The sequence below is a fragment of the Cebus imitator genome, unplaced genomic scaffold (genome assembly GCF_001604975.1).
Source record: "Cebus imitator isolate Cc_AM_T3 unplaced genomic scaffold, Cebus_imitator-1.0 Scaffold60, whole genome shotgun sequence".
Taxonomy (NCBI): Eukaryota; Metazoa; Chordata; class Mammalia; order Primates; family Cebidae; genus Cebus; species Cebus imitator.
Genome location: NW_016107375.1, coordinates 4,125,894 through 4,145,903, shown reverse-complemented (window position 1 = coordinate 4,145,903; position 20,010 = coordinate 4,125,894). Strand labels below are relative to the sequence as shown.

At 46.7% G+C, this 20,010-nt stretch overlaps 1 long non-coding RNA gene across 1 annotated transcript; it reads left to right on the top strand.

Moving 5' to 3' along the window:
• The first annotated feature begins 518 nt into the window (after positions 1-518).
• Positions 519-19,090, top strand: LOC108305123. The gene is made up of 2 exons (XR_001825571.1): positions 519-655; positions 18,609-19,090. It is a non-coding gene; the product is annotated as an uncharacterized LOC108305123 (long non-coding RNA).
• Positions 19,091-20,010: the final 920 nt, after the last annotated feature.

The following is a 20,010-nucleotide window of genomic DNA, read 5'->3' as shown; positions in this document are numbered from 1 at the left end:
TAGGAGTAGGAGGTAAAGCAGAAAACCCTTTCAGTTTGTTCAGAAACATTTTTCAAATATCTGGGTCCACTTCCTTTGGCAGGCAGTCCCTACTGCTTGATATTGCACATCTTTCTTGGCTATCAATGGACCTTCTAGTCATTTCTCTGAAGACAGCAGTGCTCACTGTCTAACCTATAACTGGAGGTGAATGAGTTTCGAATACATTGGAGCCAAGCTTTGTTTACGTCTTCTTTTTTAAAAAAATTCTTACTAAGTGTTTGATGACATTATTTTCTTGTAATTTGTTTCTGATCTAAATTGAAGTGATGCAAATATATATGTGTGTGTGTGTGTGTGTATATATATATATATATATATACATTTTTTTCCCTAACCACCAGAAATATTGCTGAGTTCTAGTTCATAGAATTTCTACTGGAATGATAATCACCAGTGGCCTGTCTCAGCCATGTAAAGAAACCCTACAAAGAGATGTGTGAGAAAAAAAGGAAACTGTTTGCCACATTCTTTTCTAAGAACAGACGATTGAGAGGCCTGGTCCATGGATGGGTTTGAACTGCCTTCAGGACTGAAGATGAGAGGCTCAGTTTCGCTAACAGTAAGGACAGTGACAAATTCTCTGCCCCGCCAAAGCCCTACGGTTCTTATGCAGGTAAAGCCTTCATGCTAAATGCTTGCAAGCTGACTCTTCAACAAGATTATGAGCTCCTTGAGACAGGAATTGGGTCTCTGTTCAGTGTATCACATCTACCCCAATGCTCTGCTTAGAGGAGATGTTTGAAAAATTTTTGTGGAACAAATAATCATCATCATCATCTAATTAAGATATACTGCCCTTGGGCCAGGCGTGGTGGCTCAAGCCTGTAATCCCAGCACTTTGGGAGGCTGAGGCGGGTGGATCACGAGGTCAAGAGATCGAGACCATCCTGGTCAACATGGTGAAACCCCGTCTCTACTAAAAATACAAAAAATTAGCTGGGCATGGTGGCACGTGCCTGTAATCCCAGCTACTCAGGAGGCTGAGGCAGGAGAATTGCCTGAACCCAGGAGGCGGAGGTTGCGGTGAGCCAAGATCGCGCCATTGCACTCCAGCCTGGGTAACAAGAGTGAAACTCCGTCTCAAAAAAAAAAAAGATATACTGCCCTTGTTATGAGAAACTTTCTATCCCAACGTAGAGCAGGTGAGTTGTGGCATGTATTTTCCTTGTTCTGGACAAAGCAAAGCACTATGAAACCAAAAGGGCCAAAATCGACATGGGGGATTGTGTGTTCAGGAGGAGCGGGTGGGCTGGGGAGGGGAAGGCAGGAGGAGGAAAGAGCGCCCGAGTGCTGCAGAAACCTTGAAACAATCAAAGGCACAAATGCCTCTTCTTATAAACACACAGTATGAGACAGATGTTTACCCAGGACAATCTGGAGAGTAAAAGCCAGCCAAAGCCAGAGAGATTCATGCTCTGCAAACAAGGGATTTCCTGGGGGAAGGAGTGGCAGGTAATGGGTTCTACAAATTTCTCCTCCTGATAACTACATCACAGACCGAGTCCAAAGAGACCGTTCCTTCCTGTTGAAACCTTATTTAAACACTGCCACCTATCTTGGGCAGAATCGCCGTCGTATTGGCTGGCTCAGGTTATTCTCTCAAACCTTTATGAAACACTCAAGGAAGAAATAGACAGCCATGTCTCTGTGGGAGAAGGGAACACACGTCTCAGGGAATTTTCTTCCCAAAATGCGTCAGTAGTCAGCTCGTCCCAGTTCTGATCAGTGGCCTTCAAACGAGTAAAACCTGTAGAGAAAACAAGAGAGTTGCCTCTTTAAAACAGCAAAAATACCATTTGCACAGTGTGGATGCTTTTCAGCACATTTATTGTTATGTTATTATTTAAAAAAAAAAAAAAAACCACCACAATGAAAGAGACTAACACTGTGGTTACCTTTGTAATGACTTCGAAGTTGGTTCCCTCATGCTTATGTTCTCTCTCTCTGGATTCTTTTCAGGCACAGCAAAGAGCTCAGGAATGGGATCAGGGATTTCAAACGCTGCTCCACACATGGCCACAGTTTTCTATGTGACTTTGGATGAATCAACCTCCTTTCCTGGGCCTCAGTTTCCTCACCTCTAAAGAGGTTGCATTAGAGTAAATGAACCTTGACGCTCTGCCTGTTCTGAAATGTCAAGTTTTTTCTCTAGGAGCAGGCATGGGTTTGTGCCCAGCTGTCTGTTCCTATTCACTGTCTTACCAATACATTTTTTTTTTCTGGGAGGGAGGAAGGTCAGGATTTCTTGTATGAGGTCTTAAAACCAAGCAAATTCTACGGATCCATTTTTCTCAACTAACAGAGTAAACCATTCCTGTGTTAAATGTGACTGGCTGTGTGAAACCAGCAGACTCAGTAGAGTTCAGGCCTCAAGGCAAGAGCTGCTGATAAAAAAGATGTAGGTGATGGGGAGGAAGGCAGCAAATCACACTGCCACGTGTGTACCTATGAAAAAATTTTGCATGTTCTTCACATGTACCCCCAAACCTAAAATGCAATAAAATAAATAAATGGGGGGAAAAAAAAGCTGGAGTATTTCTTTTCCGATAGTGGAGATTGGCTGTAGCACCTCGGTGGTGTCTAGACAGTCATTCTTGTCCCCAAAACCAGCCTGCATATCTCTTGGATTCAACCAGCATTTACTGAACTGTTACACTGTGCCACACACTGTGCTCAGCACTGGGAATATAAAGAGAACAACATCAGGCCCCCCTGAGCTTACAGCCTCATGCAGAAGCAAGGTCCTACACCAGAAATTCACCCCAACACAAGGTCACACCATGTGATGGCACCCTGGAATAGTGGCTTTAAGAAAATTTTATGAAAAGCTGAAAGTATTTCTCTCCCATACTTATCTCTGAAAGAGGGGTTGTGTTTGGCAGAAATGGCATTAAGGTCAATGAGAGGCAGGACTGAGCCTTTGCTTGGAGAATGGCCAACCTTCCCTCCTTTCTCCACGGGGGCTTTTCACTTTCACACCCATAGCTGAAAGTTTCAGGAGCCCCTGCCCTTCAGGTGGGAGGGACCTGGAAGAAACAGCAATGGCCTCTGGACATTTCTGGCAATTTCCATGTGGCCTACTGTCAAATGTGGTGTGTGGTTGGGATAGGAAGACGGAGTACAGTTAGAGAGGTAGCATCTGGGGGCATGAACAGTGTTTGGGCATGACCTGGAGTGGAGACCAAGGAGGTGGGAGGATGGGAGGGGAGAATGCTCTGCTTTGGGTGGCCCTGGGCGGGGCTGGGTTGTCTGGGAGGCAGAGCAGGAAATGGCCCCAGGGCAGAGCCAGATTTATTCACTGTCTAGGCTTGGTCCCAGCCGGTTCTTTGCTGAGGCTTGGTAAATCCTCCGGTTCTGAAGTCATTTTTATTAGCGATTGCCTTTTTTTTTTAAGCTTTGAAAATGTGGTTGGATGAAAATGAAATTTCAGATGTGTGTGTCTCAGCATTGATTTTTCTATTTGTAATAACACACCCCGGCATATCTCCTTTGATATCAAGAGGATAAAATGTCCCTAACAGCATGCTCTCCATTCTGGGGTAATGGATAAAGCCTGTTTATGAGATGTCATTTATTCCACAATAGACAGTAAATAAAAGCCATTTCAAGCTTGGGTTAAATCAAAGCTTGTTCAGGATTTCAGCAGATTTGCAAATCACCTCGGGGACCTTCATCAGTTGCAGTTGCTGTTTTCCTCCTTGCTATTGACTCTCTCCCTCTGTCTGCCAAGCCTCTTGCTATCCTTAGCTGCCCTGAGCCCCTGACTGATTTGGAAAAAGACAACTGGCCTGGCTAAAGACCTAGCATGTCATTAAAAGTTCCTCCCTTAATTTGGGGAATAAAGCCTTTGAAAGGCAGCAAGAAATTGAGGTTATAACAACAAAAGCCAGAGTGGCAAAGGGAAGGAAAAAAAAGGTCTCAGGAAAATAAGATGCAAACCTGAAATGGAGAAAGCATCTGAAAGGCGGTGGCGGCGGCAGCTCCTTTGAGTCCTGTGCAGATTGTATTTCATTCACTTCCTGGGACCCTGAGCACTGGGGGAGGGGGAAGAAAAGGGAGGAGGAACCACCTGGAGTGTCCCTGTGCTAACCCAGGCTTCTGTCTTGCACATTCGAATTCTTGCCCTCCGATCCGACCTCTAACCCCTATGAATCCAGGCCTTCGGGACCCAGTTAAGTCCCAGGAAGCTGTATGGCCTCTCCCCTTTCCCTGGTCCCTCACAGCATGTTATTTGGAGTCTTTGACACGTTTTATCTCACCTTACTCCTGCGTGTTCTGGAGCGTGTGTATTGGCTCCACAAATGGCATGCAGATTCCTTTGAGGTCTGCGACAGACTTTTAAAGCTAGAAGAGTCAGTCCTGGGTCTCTAGATCAATTTTCTCTCCACTGTGGAACTCTCCTGCATGGTATCCCCAAAGACAGCAGCCCCTGCCTTCATGCCACCCAGAGCAGGGACTGCACAGATGGGAGTCTCTCGGTCTGGGAAATGTCTTCTTCTATTAAGCTGAAGTTTTCCATCCTGGAACCCCAGCTGCTCTTCAGATGCCAGCCTGCCTTCCACAGGGAGAGTGAGTAGGCTGAGTCCTAACTCCCTACAGCAGCATTTTCCTAGGTGACCTAGGGCCTGTCTCATCTGCCTCAACCACACTCCAGCCGGAGGGCTGATTTGGTTTCAATTTATCAACTGGCCATGAGAATCAGTACCCCAACATTTCCTTGGCTAGTGTAAACCTAACAATCATACCAAAAATATTTCTCACTTAGGATATCTGTCTCATCATTCCCATTGAGTATTTACTAACAGTTTTGTAGAAAATAATATTCTAGGTCTTCGATAGGTTGTACTATTGTTCAAAAATATTAACTGGCCCTCCCTGTGAGTCTGCCTTATATGGGAGGATTATATATCCCTGTGCCTGTCGACCATTTCTAGCCATGAAATGTGAGCAGAAGCGGCAAAGTGCAGATCAACGGCTGAGCGTCCATGGGCATCTCACTCAAGTGAGTAAGAAACCCCTATTAGAGGCCAGGTGCGGTGGCTTGTGCCTGTAATCCTAGCACTTTGGGAGGCTGAGGGGGGCGGATCCCTTGAGGTCAGGAGTTCAAGACCAGCCTGGCCGAAATGCGAAACTCCAACTCTACTAAAAAGACAAAAATTATCTGGGCATAGTGGCGCAGCCTGTAATCCCAGCTACTCTGGAGGCTGAGGCAGGAATATCACTTGAACTCAGGAGGCGGAAGTTGCAGTGAGCTGTGATCACACCACTGCACTCCAGCCTGGGAGACAGAGCGAGACTGTCTCAAAAAAACAAAACTATTAGTGAGCTCTAATAACAGTGAAACCTCTGTTACTAGAAACACTCAGATCATCATAATTAGACTAAACTGACGAAACAAGGTCCTCCAGGAAATTTTAAGAAATTCTGAGCACATCCTGTGCCCTCAGGAAGCTTACAGTCTAATTGAAGAGACCCTGTCCAGTGCCAAAAACTTCACGAAAATAGCAAATGCTTCAGGAGCTCAAAGCAGGGAGATGAGGAGGAGCTGGATGATTCGGGGAGAACTTTGGGGAAGAATGACGCTTTATTCCCATCTTGTCAGTGGCTTGAGCATTAACTCACACTGAATGAGGCTTAGGAACTTCATCAGCCTACAGGGCAGACCTGCTGTGGACTCAGCTCTCTCTACGTGTTGAGGGATTAAGAGCTTGGAGTGGAGTACTCATCCAGCTTTTCTTTTCTTTCATTCTTTCTTTTTTTTTTTTTTTTTTTTTGTTAGACAGTCTCTGTCACCCAGGCTGGAGTGCAGTGGCGCCATCTCGGCTCACTGTGACCTCCGCTTCCTGTGTTCAAGCAATTCTCCTGCCTCAGCCTCCTGAGTAGCTGGGACAACAGGCATGTGACACCAAGCCCGGCTACTCTTTGTATTTTTAGTAGAGATGGAGTTTTCCCATGTTGGCCAGGCTGGTCTCGAATTCCTGGGCTCAAGTCATCCGCGCTCCTCGGCCTCCCAAACTGCTGGGATTACAGGCGTGAGCCACCATGCCCGGTCTATTCTTCAAGCTCTTAATTCTCATTCCCTCACTTAGGGGTGAGCTAATGAGAGAGCATATTCCATGTGACTAACATTGTGCCAGGCCTTAAGTAACTTCCCTTTCAGATAGCTTGATAATGGTGAACCAATGACATCAATACTAATAGATATTTGGAACAGATGTGCCATTTTTAGTCTCTTTCAGAAATCAAATGGTGGGAGTAACTGTCTATAGTTCTGTATAAAACCAGTCTGTCTGGAAGCAGTGGCTCACACCTGTAATCCCAGCACTTTGATCAGGAGTTTAAGACTAGCCTGGCCAACATGGTGAAACCTGTTTCTAATAAAAATAGCTGGGCATGGTGACACATGTCTGTGACCCCAGCTACTCAGGAGGTTGAGGCAGGAGAATCGTATGAACCCAGGAGGCGGAGATTGCAGTGAGCCGAGATTGCGCAAGCTAGACTCTGTGTCAAACACAAACAAAAACCAGTCTGGATAGGGACTGGCTCCTAGAAGTAGCCAGAAAGGTCCTCAGTAGCTGAAGCCACAGCTGTGCCTTTGTTCCCCTCTCCTCCCGGTCATTATCTGTCTCATTTCATCCTCTCAATAGCCTTTTGAGGGAGGTGCTATTGTTATCCCCATTTTAGATATGAAAACTGAGTCTTAGAGAGGTTACAACTCTCACCCAAAAGCATACATAATCAATCAGTAAGTGTCTGAGCCAGGACTAGGCCAGTGTCCTGCCTGAATCCAGGGGTTCACCCTTCACCACCCTCTGCTGCCTACAGTAGTGCAGGCTCTGCTCGATTGCCCCCTGAGAGGGCCAGGGAGGGGTCATCCTGGGGGAGCTGTGATGGCAGGGTCTCCAGCTTGGCCATGAGGCTGACTGCCAAAGGAGCTGCAGAATAAGCCAGTAGTTAGAGATGCTGTAGGAATTATACAGGGAAAAAGGAGCAAGGTGGGAGAAAGGAGGAAGGAAAGGAGAAGGAGAGACAAAAGGGAGGGGGAAGGCCCCCTAGGTGCCCTGGTGCCTGGAATACTTGCTCTGTGCCTCTAATTTCTCTCGCATGGTGCCTGGGTGCGCTCTGTTACAGTTAAAGTTGTGTCAGTGCTTTCATTAGAAGCCAGGCTTTGATTTATAACCCTCCCTGCAAAAATCTGCTCCTGGCTGAAAACTGGCATCCGAGGTCTTGGGCCAATAGAGCCATTTCTATAGAAGACTTACAAGGCAGGGGCCAGGAGGGAGGTCCCTTTCTGGAGTCCAGCTTTGCAGACAGAAATAAAAAGGGGATGGGGATTTGTTTAGAATTGAAAAACATCAGCCTAGATTTCAGGAGTACTCAAAGGGTCAGTTTGTTCATCATATGCATGCAGAGACTTCTGTAAAAGTATGTAAAAAACTGTTCACAGAAATGGTGCTTTGGAGTAACTCCATCTTGCAAACATCATTATGAAGAATAATTAACAATAATAATGAAGATAATGATCGTGGTAGTAAGACTCCCTTGTGGGCTGATGCTTTAACCTTATGAAGCATCCACATACATGGCCACACAAATACTGCAGTGCTGAGATAGCTGGGAAGAAATCAGTATCCCTGTTTTGCGACAAAACTGAGACCCAAATAAGCTGAATGCTGTGCTTGGAGACCCCAGCCGAAGCTCAGGGGCCCTCTACCCTAGCATGCCATCTAAACCAGGACTTCAACAAACCAAACAGCAAAGTCGGTCTGTATACCAGCCGCTTTTTTCCATTTTTTTTCACTTTTGTTTTAGAAGAATACGCATCATAGGAAACAGGTCCCATTTTAAGCCACATGAGGCTTGAGAAAAATAAATATGAAAATAAAAAAGCTGTTTAATATCAGCATCATTATTGCGATTATTATTGCAAAGAGCCTATTTGGAACTGCCTAAAAACCTAAAAACGGATTAATATTTTTAGAGCATCAGAAGGTATGTTTTTTTTCCCCAGTATAAATTCTTTTTTCCCAAATGGTTGAAAAATCATAATCATAATCATAATAATTATCATCATTATCATTCCTTCCACGAATTTATTGCTTCACACATAGTGTCTCGTGAATTAGCACATTTGCTGCTCAACATCCCCATTTAACAGATGAGGAGATGGAGGCTCAAGTGCATAAAGCAAAATATGGGGGCCCTGGGACTGAAATTTAGATTTTCAACAAGCTTGCCACCTGACCACTCTGCCTCTTGTCACAAATGCTTTGCAGAGCAGATGCTTTAAAGCCCAAAATAATTGTGCCAGGTCAGAAATTAAAAATAGTTCACCATCAGACTAGAGCTAATGTGACCAAGGAAGTCACTGTCAGGACAGACACTCCAGTGACAGGCTTCTTGATGTTCACTGTGCATGGGGTCCTCAGCCCTGTCTCAGTCCCTCCCGCTGGAGCCCCATACCATAAAGGCTTGCCCCAGGGGCTGGGAGCCAGGCAGAGCTTCATCCCTCCCACTGAGCAAGACTTGGGCTGTCACTGTGCTGTTATTTATGAGTCCCCCTTGCCCAATGAGTGGCCTCAAAGGGGCCCAGCCTGGGCCTGCTGTCTGGCCAGACTTGTCACACGTCATTAGATGTTTGGTTGCCACTGACCCCTCTGCCATCTGGCTGAGTGGCCTCAGGGTGAGGAGAGGCAGGCAGCAGCTACTCATGCAACCCCCCAGTCTTTGTGGCATTCAGGACCTGGGAGGGTTTCAGAACTGCTGTGCTAATCTACTAAGAGGAAGATAGAACTGGAAAATCATCTCTTAGAGAGAGGGGCTGCGTTTCAGTTTCTCACCCTTGGCACTACTGCCACTTGGAGCCAGATACTTCTTTGCTGCATGGGGCTGTGCTGTGTATGAGAACATGAGCGCATCCCTGGCTTCCTCCCTCTGGATGCCAGTGGCACCCCTGTCCCAGATGTGACAACTGATGTCAGACATGGCTGAATTGTCCCCTGGGGGAGGAGCAAAATCACTCCCTTTGAGAACTGCTGGCCAGCTCTAAAGGCAAGACAAATTGGGCAGTGAGCTACTGAGCTATGACCGTGGCAGGCATGCATGTACTCCAAACAATAACCATTTCTGGGGCAGCATAAACAGATGGAAACATTTTATGAACACCGTGTTGCCTAACCATTGCGACCATTTATTGTATCACTGGAATTCCTGACCCCACTTTGCAGATGAGGAAACTGAAGTTTAAAGAGGGAAAGTAATTTTCTTGAGGCCTGAGAAGTGAGAACTAAACTCGGTTTAAAACCCAATTTTTTTGAAGTCTGGTCCTGCACATTGCTGAAGCCCTGTGTCCTTGTTCTCAGTGTAAGGGCTTGGCAAACATGGCACGTGGGGCCCTGAATGTTCTTACTGCACACTTGGTCTGCCGCAGAGGATGTTCATTTCGCATCCTCCCTCTGTTTCCACTTTACTCAGGGCCTCTTTTCCCCCACAGCCCATCTTCCCCAGGGCTCGCCTCTCTGTGCCCTGGAGCCGCCTCTTTGCACCATATCAATATCTGACCCACAGGACCCAGGGTGGTGGGAGAAAGTTAGAACCCCTCCCAGGGATGCTTACATTGTAAAAGATCCCTAGGGAGAAGAACCAAAGTAGTGCACTCTGTGACATTTCAGTCTCTTTATTAAGTTGGTGTAGAGCTCACTGGGCAGGGTACTGACGAGCCTTTAAATTAGTCTATAAGCTAGGAGATTCCATCTCCATAAAAGTGAAATATTTGAATTTTTAAATATAGGAAAGTTGTCAAGTGGTTGCTACTGCTATTTGAACAACTGCGTGTGAGTCTTTAATTTGAAGTTGCCTTAAACCTTCTCTAGAAGTAAGTGGCAAATTTGTGAACATCTTCTGTGCTTATTAAGTAAAACAAGCCTGTTCCCAGAGTGCCTGTCCCTAGGTGTGTTTTACAGAATCTGGAGAAGGGATTAAGTTATATATAAGCCAGTAAAGCAGTCTAACCACACATATAAATTGTACGACCCTGAACTTTTCTTGACCCCCTTCCCTGTATTGCATGCCCCCTTGCAATCTTGCAGGCCAGGAGGTCCCCAGTTGGTACTGCTCTGGTGGCTCAGGGCCTGGCTGACGGGCTCACCCAGATTGCGTGGCCTTCTTCAACATGAGTGTTTATCTGAGTTTCAGGGTCCACCAGCAACTCTTGCTTCCCCGATGTGGTTAAACAAATTACTTCCTTTGCTAAATAACTAATTTGATGACATTTCTAATTTCTGCTTATCCTCCCTTCAGGACATGCAAACTTCATTTTATCACCCCTGTACCAAAGAAACACACAGGCCAGAAAGGTCGTTAGACGTACAGGTAGAGCCAGGAAGGGACAGACGTTTGCACTGGAGAGATACCAGGAAGCTGGCAGCTGGCCTGTCTTTTCTGCTTTTCCAATCCACATTACTCAAGACAAGGTCTTTTGTTGTTTATAAATCTATATTTAGGGGGAAAACTATTACCAGCCTTATTCAGAAGTATTGCTGAATGCCCTTCCCAAAGTCAAAAAGAAAGGACTATTCGTGGATTCCTTGATTGTATGAGCTGTGTGATCTGGGCAGGCTGCAAGGAGGAGGAGGATTGTAGGCTTGGCTGGGGGTGGTGTGCTTACACAGGTAGAGGGGAGAGAAGATACTTTCATGGCAAAGCCACGAGGGTGGATGGTGTTGGTTGGGGGCGTAGGTACTAATGGGGAGCAGAAGCACAGGGCACGTTTCAGGGATGGTGTTTGGCTGTTAGATTTGACTGTGATCAGCTGGCAGGCTCTCACAACTCCTGAATACCAGGTGAGGCAGTGGGAACTCCATCTGCGTTCCCGGCAGGAGAGGCAAAAGGCAGAGCTCCCTTCAACCCCTCCCCATCCCACACCTCTGCTTGCCACAGACCCCAAGATGCCGCAGCAACCAGAGGGGCCACCTGGGCCATCAAATAAACATGGGATTTAATAAAGTAGAATTTTATAATTCATAATTGCAATATTTTTAAAATAGGGATACTAGTAGCATCATCTTCTTGTGTTGTTTTGTATACAACTTGGCACACTTTGCTTTGTTTATTTGGATCCCAGCCTTGTGAAATGGGAGGAGATGAACAAGCATGTGCGGATGGGGCAGAAAGGGTGGAGGTAACCAAAGCCCAGAGAGATAATACCACCTGCCCAAGACCACAAAGCTAGTCACCTGTGGGTCTTGGGACCTATAGCAATTATCTGTTACTAGAATGCCAAGCTTATAGGGACAGCCCCAGATGTTGCTAGAAAGCAGAATCCAGGAAGCTTCAGGCTGTGGCAGCTGCCACCACCCACAGCCTTTTGTCCAGCTCCCTGGTAAAAGAGACACCTGTGGGCACACACAGCACCTTAGGTCTGGGAGAGTGGGTGCAGGTGGTCACTCGGAGCTGAAACCCCGTCAGCAGAAACACTCCACATAAAAGGGAGCCAGGGATGCCAATTTCCATTTTCATTGGAGTGGCTGGTGCTTAGTAATCCAGAAGCTTTATTTAAGGGCTGACCTCTGACCGGGCCTGTCACTATAGTGGCAGGCGCCTGATAGTCACTAGAAATCAATAGCCGGCATGAAGGTCACTTCCTAGAAAAACTGGGGCTATCAACGTGTCAGTTCCAATGAAAGATTATAACCAACCAGCAGAGAAGTTTATCTGTGGCTGAGAGCTCATCTGAGCTGGGCTTGTTGTGGGCTGTGCACATACACATGTGAGTACCTATGTGTGATTGGGCATGTGTACATGCACCTAGAAATGTGTACATCTATGAAGCAAAGCATGCCTGTGCAGGAGAGAATGTGTATGTGTGCTTTTGTGTGGATATACAAATGCATGTGGGTGCAATCAGTGTGCATAGGTGAGCACGTGTGTCTAACTGCAGATGATAATGTGTGTAAGAGTTGTGTATTTGTGCTTCTGTGTGTACATACATTTTCAGGTAAGTTTATGTATGTGCGTCAGTGCACATATGAACATGTTAAGCACACATGTATGCATATGTGTGGTTGGGTGTGCAAATGCCCATATGTTTGTGTATCTGGGAGTAAAGGTGCATTTGATAGTATGTGTACATCTTACCTGCCCTAGAAGGCCTGAAATACTCTGGCCCCTGTCTACTCATCCAGTCTCATCTCCAGATCCTCTCCTCCCCTCCCTCCTCCACACTGGTCTCTCACTGGGCTCCCTCCTCTTCCCTGAGGATACAAACAAGGTCCTTTCAGGGAGCTAGCACTTCAGGGCTTGCTGGTGGAATGTCTCTCTCTCTCATCCTGTACTGGCCCTTTCCTACCATTTTGTTTTTAAATGAAATGCTGGCCTCTTAGAGATACATTCCTGGCCATCCTGAAGGTGCTCCTAAGTGCATTTCCTCCATGGCAGTTACAGCAATGTGTGGGGATCTCAATTTGTTGAGTTGTTTGTTGCCTGCTGCCTTACAGGTCCCCTTTCCATCTCTGCATGGCTGAGCCCTCCAGGGATCTCCCAAGTGTCTGACACCTCCCGGGTGCTCACACTTTTGTCTCTTTTTGGACAAGGAGAATTCCATCGGCTGAGGAATTCTACTAGTGCTGTGAAGGTCACCTCTCTGGGCCTCAGTTTCCTCATGGGTAAAATGGCCATACCTGTCCTGTCTGTGTCACAGAATCAAATGAAATAAATATGGTAAAAGCCTCTTAGAAAGTATGAACTGCCAGAGGCCTGTCACATATTTTCATTTGGTTAAGGGCTGTTACTACTCAGAAAGAGGCATGCAGAAATGGGTGACAATGATAAGCCAAGGAATTCCAAACAAATTCCAGAATGGTTTTCTCCACGTCATTAATTCTACTTAGATACACTAGCAAATCCTGAGACCTTCTCAGGTCTTTACCAGCTAGGATATCCATTTACTGTCTGGATACCTGTTTCTGGAAGGCATCCTAGTCTCTTTCTTTCATAAATGAGTCTATCTAGAGAGAGTGAAGAGCATGCTTCCCCTCAAAGAAAGAGAAAAGCAATATAAAGAATGAATCAATGCTACCCAAAGAAGATGGTTTGTTCCATATAGTTGCCATGGGAACCTGGAGCTGGATACCCAGGACTGCCTGAGCTCTGTGTTAAGTGGCTCTAGGCTGTGATTTGGGAGTGGAATCTTATCTTCGCCCTACCACTGCTGAGCTGTGGGACCTCACGTCATCGTTGTCTCACTTCTTGGGCCTCAATGTCCTCATGTGTAATATTAAGAAATCTAAAAGATGATAGAGAATCTCTGATCCCTTCCTGCTTTGCGTAAGTAAAATTCCAAGTCACGCATCCTATCTGGGTCTCAGCTTTTCTGTCTATTAATTGGGAGTTGCCTCTTGTATATGGTTGAAGGGAACGGGTAGAAAATGAGAGCCTGGGTCAAATGTAAGTTGTGTCTTCTGGCTTCCAGAATGATATCTCCTCATTAGGATAAAGGCTTATGAAATTAATTCTAATAGGCACCAATTCCATTCTTTTGTTCGTTTATTCACCAAACCTGCAATGAGCAATGGCAGCATCATGGTGCCAGGCATGATGAAAGAAGCTGAGGGTTTGGAGGTGGCAAAATGCAAGCTCTGCTTTCTAAAACTCAGGGTGTCATGCAGGAGACAGGGAGAGAGCTAATTTCAGAGCAAGAAGGGACAGGCTGTAACCAAGGTCAGTAACGTGTGAGTGACAGCACTTTTGAGTCTCTCCTTCAGGGTCATCCCTAAGTGCAGGGTGAGGAGATGACCTACCCTTCTGCCCTGCAATGCCATTCTATATCAGAAATTCTTCTTCAGGAATGAAGCTGAGGGTCTGGATTCCAGGCAATCCCCCAATTTCTTAAGGGCATGGTGGAAACCCTTACCTTTGAGATGAGCCCAATGCTAGCACCAACATATGGAACCATAGAGTTGACACTGGAGGAACTCCCAGGTTTCATTTGAAAGGACACTGGAGTTCAGGGTGGAAGAAAGGCCTGCCCAAGGTCACAAGCCTAGGGCTTCTGGCCTGGGAGTCAGAGCTGCTTTCGCTGCTCCACACTGGATTTAGAGGCTCGATTCCAGGCAATTTCCCAATTCCTAGTCCCCCTGGGTGGGAAGTCAACACTCTTGATTCTGAAATCACATGCAGAAGTCCACTCCTTCGTCACAAAGAGAAGTTAGTGGAAGTGCTCTTTGTTCCTAGTCATCATCCTTTCCAAAGGTTCAAGCCTTTGCTTGCCCTCAGGACACAACAGGGCCTGCCCTCCTCACGACTGTCCCCTGTGCAAGATCATTCCTCCTATCATCCACCTCCCATTAACCAAAATCCCCTTCTCTAGGTGCCTGGGCCCTGGCACCCAGATTAAGCCTTCTGATTAACTCATACTATAATGTAAATGACTGCAAAGTTCCCTCCTGTGATATCTGGTTCCTGGACAGTGGTCAGGGAAGAAATCCTTTTTATTAATTCCCAGTAAGATGTGAATGACTGACAACAGCTCTCCAATGGTATTGTCGAAGAGAGTGCCTGGAGGTTCAAAACGTTCATAATTCCTTTCATTTGTCTGACAACATAGTTTTAGAACTTTTGCTCAAATCTGGGTTTAGTCACTTAGGAGCTTTGACCTTATTAAAGTAATTTAACCTCCCTGAGCCTCAGTTACCTCACTGGGAAAATGAAGATCATAATTAGACCCCAAAATATCAGGTGAGAATTAACTGGGCCCACAGCATAGCCTCTGACTGATTACAGAGGCTTAATAAATGTTAGTTCCTTTTGAAAGATGGAAGTTGCCACCCATGGAGATTTTAGAACTTGTTCAAGATCACTGCAGGTGAGAGCTGGGTCAGGAACAGCAGCTCAGAAGCTTCTAGCAGAGTTGCAGGACATCAGCATTGGTCTTGTTCATTGCCACATGTCTGAAGTCCATGGTTGAGTACTAGGGATGTGGCAGTGTGGAGAGACTGGTGGGCAGGGTACTTGGAGAGTAATGGCTGCATGGGAGTGGTCACAGAAAATCACTGCTCTGCGGGTCTTCGGCCGACTCCATCACGGTGGCCACCCTGGGGAGATAAGGGTGGTTTGAGGTGTGGGTCAGTGAGACGGGGCGGAGGTGTGCGGCATTGGTGATGGGCCAGGTCAGCTTGGATGGGGTCTCTTGGCATATACCTTTCCTAGGGGATGTGAGAGCTGGCGTTTGTGGGGAAAGAGCTGGACTATCCATCACCTGTTTCCTCAGGGCACTGTGCCATTGCATGAGAGGCAGCTGAGTGGCCACAGGGTCTCTGCAGCCTCCCAACCTGGGAGAGGGCTGATTCCCTCTTGGTGAGGAACCAAATTCTTCTAAGTCAAGGAGGTTGGGGCTGCCACCACCTGACATCGGCTATGGGGATTGATTGGTTTACTCTGTCATGTCTTCAGAGGACTGGCCTTGGAAAGCAGCACTGCTGGAAATCCTGCCATAAAGCACAGACTTCTGCCGTGGAGTCCAAGTATGTCCAAGTTTTCATATACTTGGTTTGCTGAAAATGGAACCCATTGTTTTCTTATAAAAACCTGGGCTAAGGACTCACAGCAGACAAAAAGAAATTTATTTCATTCTCAAAGTAAAACATGTCCATTGCAAAGGATATAGAAAATACAAGAAAAGTGAAATGTTAAAATCATGCACAGTGTCTTCCCAAACTCTTACTAACAATCTATGTATTACATTGGTACAAAAGTAACTGCAGTTTTGCCATTACTTGGCAAATCAAAAGTTTATTCCTCCGATGCAATATTGGGACTCTAATTAAAAGTAATGGAAAAACCATTTCCATGGTCATGGAACCTGCTTAGATGATAAACACTCATGGACAGGACATGATAGGCCCTTGACTTGGGAGAGCCCGTGGTGCCACTTTCTGTGAAATAGAAATTGAACCCGTGTGCATTAAAAGTGAAGATCCTATGTTATTCTTTCCAGCAGTGTTCAGAGTCTACCACCTCCATGCAGAGCTCAGGGTCCTGTCCTAGGAGGACACTGAAAACACATAGAACTAGACTGTGGTGGCAGAAGGCATTAGAGCAGCCCCCGCCCTGCACCACGTTAACGCTTCAGCCCACTTCCTGCCCCAGCCCTGCTGTGGTGGAAGGGAGAGAAGGAAGCATAGGTGGAGGCAGGCAGGACTTGCTGAGTGTTCTCTTTGTGCTAGTACCTTCACATGTGTTTTCTGCTACTGAATTCTCTCCAAGATCCTACAAGGAGTCAGTGACAGATGAAAAAACTGAGGCTCAGGGTGGCAACATAACAGCAAGCCTTAATATGTCAGTAAGCGCTCCCCTACAGCAGACAGGAGAGAGGAGGAAAGAGAAAATGGCTTGTCTGACCCACAGCAGGACACCAGGAACCCAAGGGAGAGGTGGGGGACCTGCTGCCTGCTGGATAAGAGACCCTGCCAGAGGTAGAGCAGAGACCTCGCACTACTGAGGAAGCCCACAGGAGAGGATGTGGCAGCTCTATGTCCTCTGGAAATGCAAGGCATGGGCAAGCACCAGAGAAACAGGCATGAGAAGCCACCTGGGGAAACTTGGCACTTAAAACCCTCACTCTCTTTGAAGGTGTACACAGATGAGTGGCAGGGACAACACCTTATTCTGCCTAGATCTTTGGGCAAAGAAAGTACTGGTAGGGGTGAGCACCACTGCGTCAGAGGCCCACTTAGCTCCTCCCGACAAACTCATACAAATGCCACCCTTGGGCAGGTGCCACCTTGGCCAGGGTTGGTAAACCTTTCTGGACTGCGCCTCAGTTTAAGACACACGTCTCACATTATGACCAAACACACATGTATATGTGTTTGTTTGTGTGTGTGCACGTGCACGTGTGTGTGTGAACATAGACATAACTGAAACGAATTTCCTGGCACAATCCTTCACCTTATCAAGTGTGATGTATCCCAGTATTTTCCACTGTTTGCTTCTATCCCTCCCCTCTCCACTCCTCCTCCTCCTCCTGGTCTCAGCCCACTAAACTGATTTCAGAACCCTGCAGTTTGATAGAGAAAACAGGTGCAGCCAGGATAGAATCAAGAGTGTTGTGATGCTTTGCAGACTGTGTGAGCTACACAGAGCTCAGAGAAGAGAGCGATTAGAACAGGCTGCAGCAACCCAGGAAGGCTTCCAGCAGAGGAAGCAACTACAGCTCAACCCAGAGAAGTGACTGGCTCTGTTCTATTTAACAGACTTTTCCAGATGTATGTGCCAGTCTCTGCATTTACAGACAGGTCAAGGTTGAGTGGGGGAGGGGAAAGAAAGATGTTGAACACATAACTACATAAATAATTTAGTCATAGTTGTGGGAAGTAATGAAGATAAAAGGTATATAAAGCCACAAAATAGGATAAAAGTGGCCCTAATATAATCTTGGAGATCAGGGAAGTCTTCCTGAAGGAGGTGACATTTATACAGACATCCAAAGGATGAAGAGGAATGAGTCAGAGCCCGGAGGAAGACGAGATTTCCAAGCAGGGGCCTGGCACATTCAGGACGCTATTTGGGGAGATTAGTGACATTCAGAGAACCATTTACCTTCCTTCTGCTAGAGCAGTGGCATCAAAATGCCAGAAACTTTGTCTTCTCATTCTCTTGTCTCTATTACCTAGCTGGGTGCTCACTCAGTGTTTGTGGAATCCATCACTTTCTGGATTTGGGCGAAGATTCCCTGTAGCTCACATACAACACTGCAACACGCAACACAGGGAATGTTTGTGAACTCGGGGTGGATCCAGCTGGTGGAACTCCCTGTAAGTATTATTATCAGAGTAAGTCAGGTCTGAAGACACGCTGTCCACACAGCATTTACACATTGTCATTACCTGGTCAGGCGACCATATGACCCAGCTTGCTCCAGACAGTCCCAGTTCACTCCTGTGGCTCCAGCATGATCCTGCCTCATTTCACTTTCAGACATGTCCCAGTTTGGACAATAAATTATAGGTGCGTCTATAATAACTCTGGGCCACACAGAAATATCCTGGTAGCATGACAGATGTATCTAAAGGTGCCACACTGAAAATGGATGTTCTATTTAATGAGTTCCCAGTTCCTTGGGGGTTTTCAGCCTCTCAGCCATTGCCAGAAAGTCTCCTCCCTTTCCAGAGTTGTCCTGGTCCCTTTAAGGCCAGCTTACTCTATTTCCACTTTGGGACACTTGAGTTCAGTGACAGCACAATATTTTTAAGTCTCCTATTGGGCAGCAGGATGATGCGAAGAGGACAGGTGCCTTGGGTTATCTGGGTGCAAGTCCTCGTTCTGCCATTCCTGGTTCATTGATCCAAGCAAGTCCCTTCACCTGGCTGGACTTGCTGTTTCCCTTTGTTAAACGGGGATAATAAACACCCTGCCCCATTCCCTGTGTCACAGGGTGAGGTGCTCTGTATTAAGGCAAAGAAGAAACATTGGATCTCACAGAATGGGAGCCCTGGCTATGATTTGGAGATACTGACAAGAGGGAGAGGTGGCATACTAGTCAGGCTAATAATAATGTTTTAAAACACCAGGACCCTTCCTCTAGGATGCAGTTCTCTGTGCAGGAGCTTGCGCCTTTCTGCCACCTGACAGTGACTGCCACAGCCAGGATTAAGCCAACTGTCAGCAAAGAAGGAGGAAGATAAACCCTGTCTGCAGACAGAACGGGGGCTGTGTGGGCTGAGGGCACGGAATGTTTCTCCAGCCACTGCAGGAAGCAGCAAGAATACAGAATCCTGGTTGCCTCTGACAATTTTTCCCTTTTTGGAAGCCAGAGATCCCTGTGCCAAGCCCTCAAAGCAGCCCCGACTTTCCGTGTAATAAAGCAGCAGTGAGAAAGGCTCAGAGTAATTAAGTGGCTGACGCACAGAAGAAGCCGTTACAAAGAATTGACTAAATTGCCCATTCATTAGCAGCTCGGCATGGAAGGAGAATTACAAATAGACGGCGGAGCCCGCAGTAATTCAATCTAACCTTGTACTTACAGAAAACAATGAGATAATGAACAGAAAAATTACCAGGCACATATTGTATTTTGTTAAAGGGTCGGGTGGGGGGGCCAGGGGGAGGTGGGGGGAGCGCAGGGACGGACTGGCACATGCAATGCTAATGGCCTCACTCAAGCTGAGCAAACGTTTCTCCAACACAATCATAGTTCTCAGTCTAAGGGCCTCTGGGGAGCTGAGATGAGGCAAGATCGCGAACAAAAAAATGTAATTTATAAGGCGTCTGTGGACTGGAATTTATCATCGGATCCGCTCGCCGCCGCTCAATTGATATGTAGTTGATTTCAAACAACACCCCCCAGGCGCCCAGAGGGAACATTTTTTAGATTTTACGCTTGGATATATCTGTTTAACTCGCCATTTACCAAAACAACGGCTGATGACAGCACAAACCAGTCACTCTGGAGAAAACACGCACACACGCCCTCATACACACGCGCGCACACACAGGCATCCAAGAGCAGCAGCAGCCATAGTAACGGCAGCACAAACCTGCTCAGCCCGAAGAAGACTGCTGTGAATCTGGAAAGGGAGAAAGGAGGAAGAAAAAATATACTGCCAAAAGACGGAGCCTTTCTCTGTGGCTTCACAAGACTAAAGTGCTTGTCATTGGGTTTTTAGCGCTCACTGGCTGGTTTTCATTTCTGACACATCCTACCTTCCTTGGTTTGGCAGCTTAGAAGGGCTCAGCACTATCCCAACTCACCTCCTCCAGGCTCTCCGCACTGCCAGTCCCCCTCTGGCTTCACTTGGGATCCACAAGACCCCCGGTCTCAGCAGGTGGAAAAGAACAGGGGTCACCATAGAGTCTGAGAAGGGATAAATGGGCCCCAGTAGGGCCTTGAAATGTGGGTGTTGGCAAAAGCAGTTTTAGAAAGGTGTGGATAACTTCCCTATCAACTCAAGGGCTGAGGCTTCATAGCTAGGG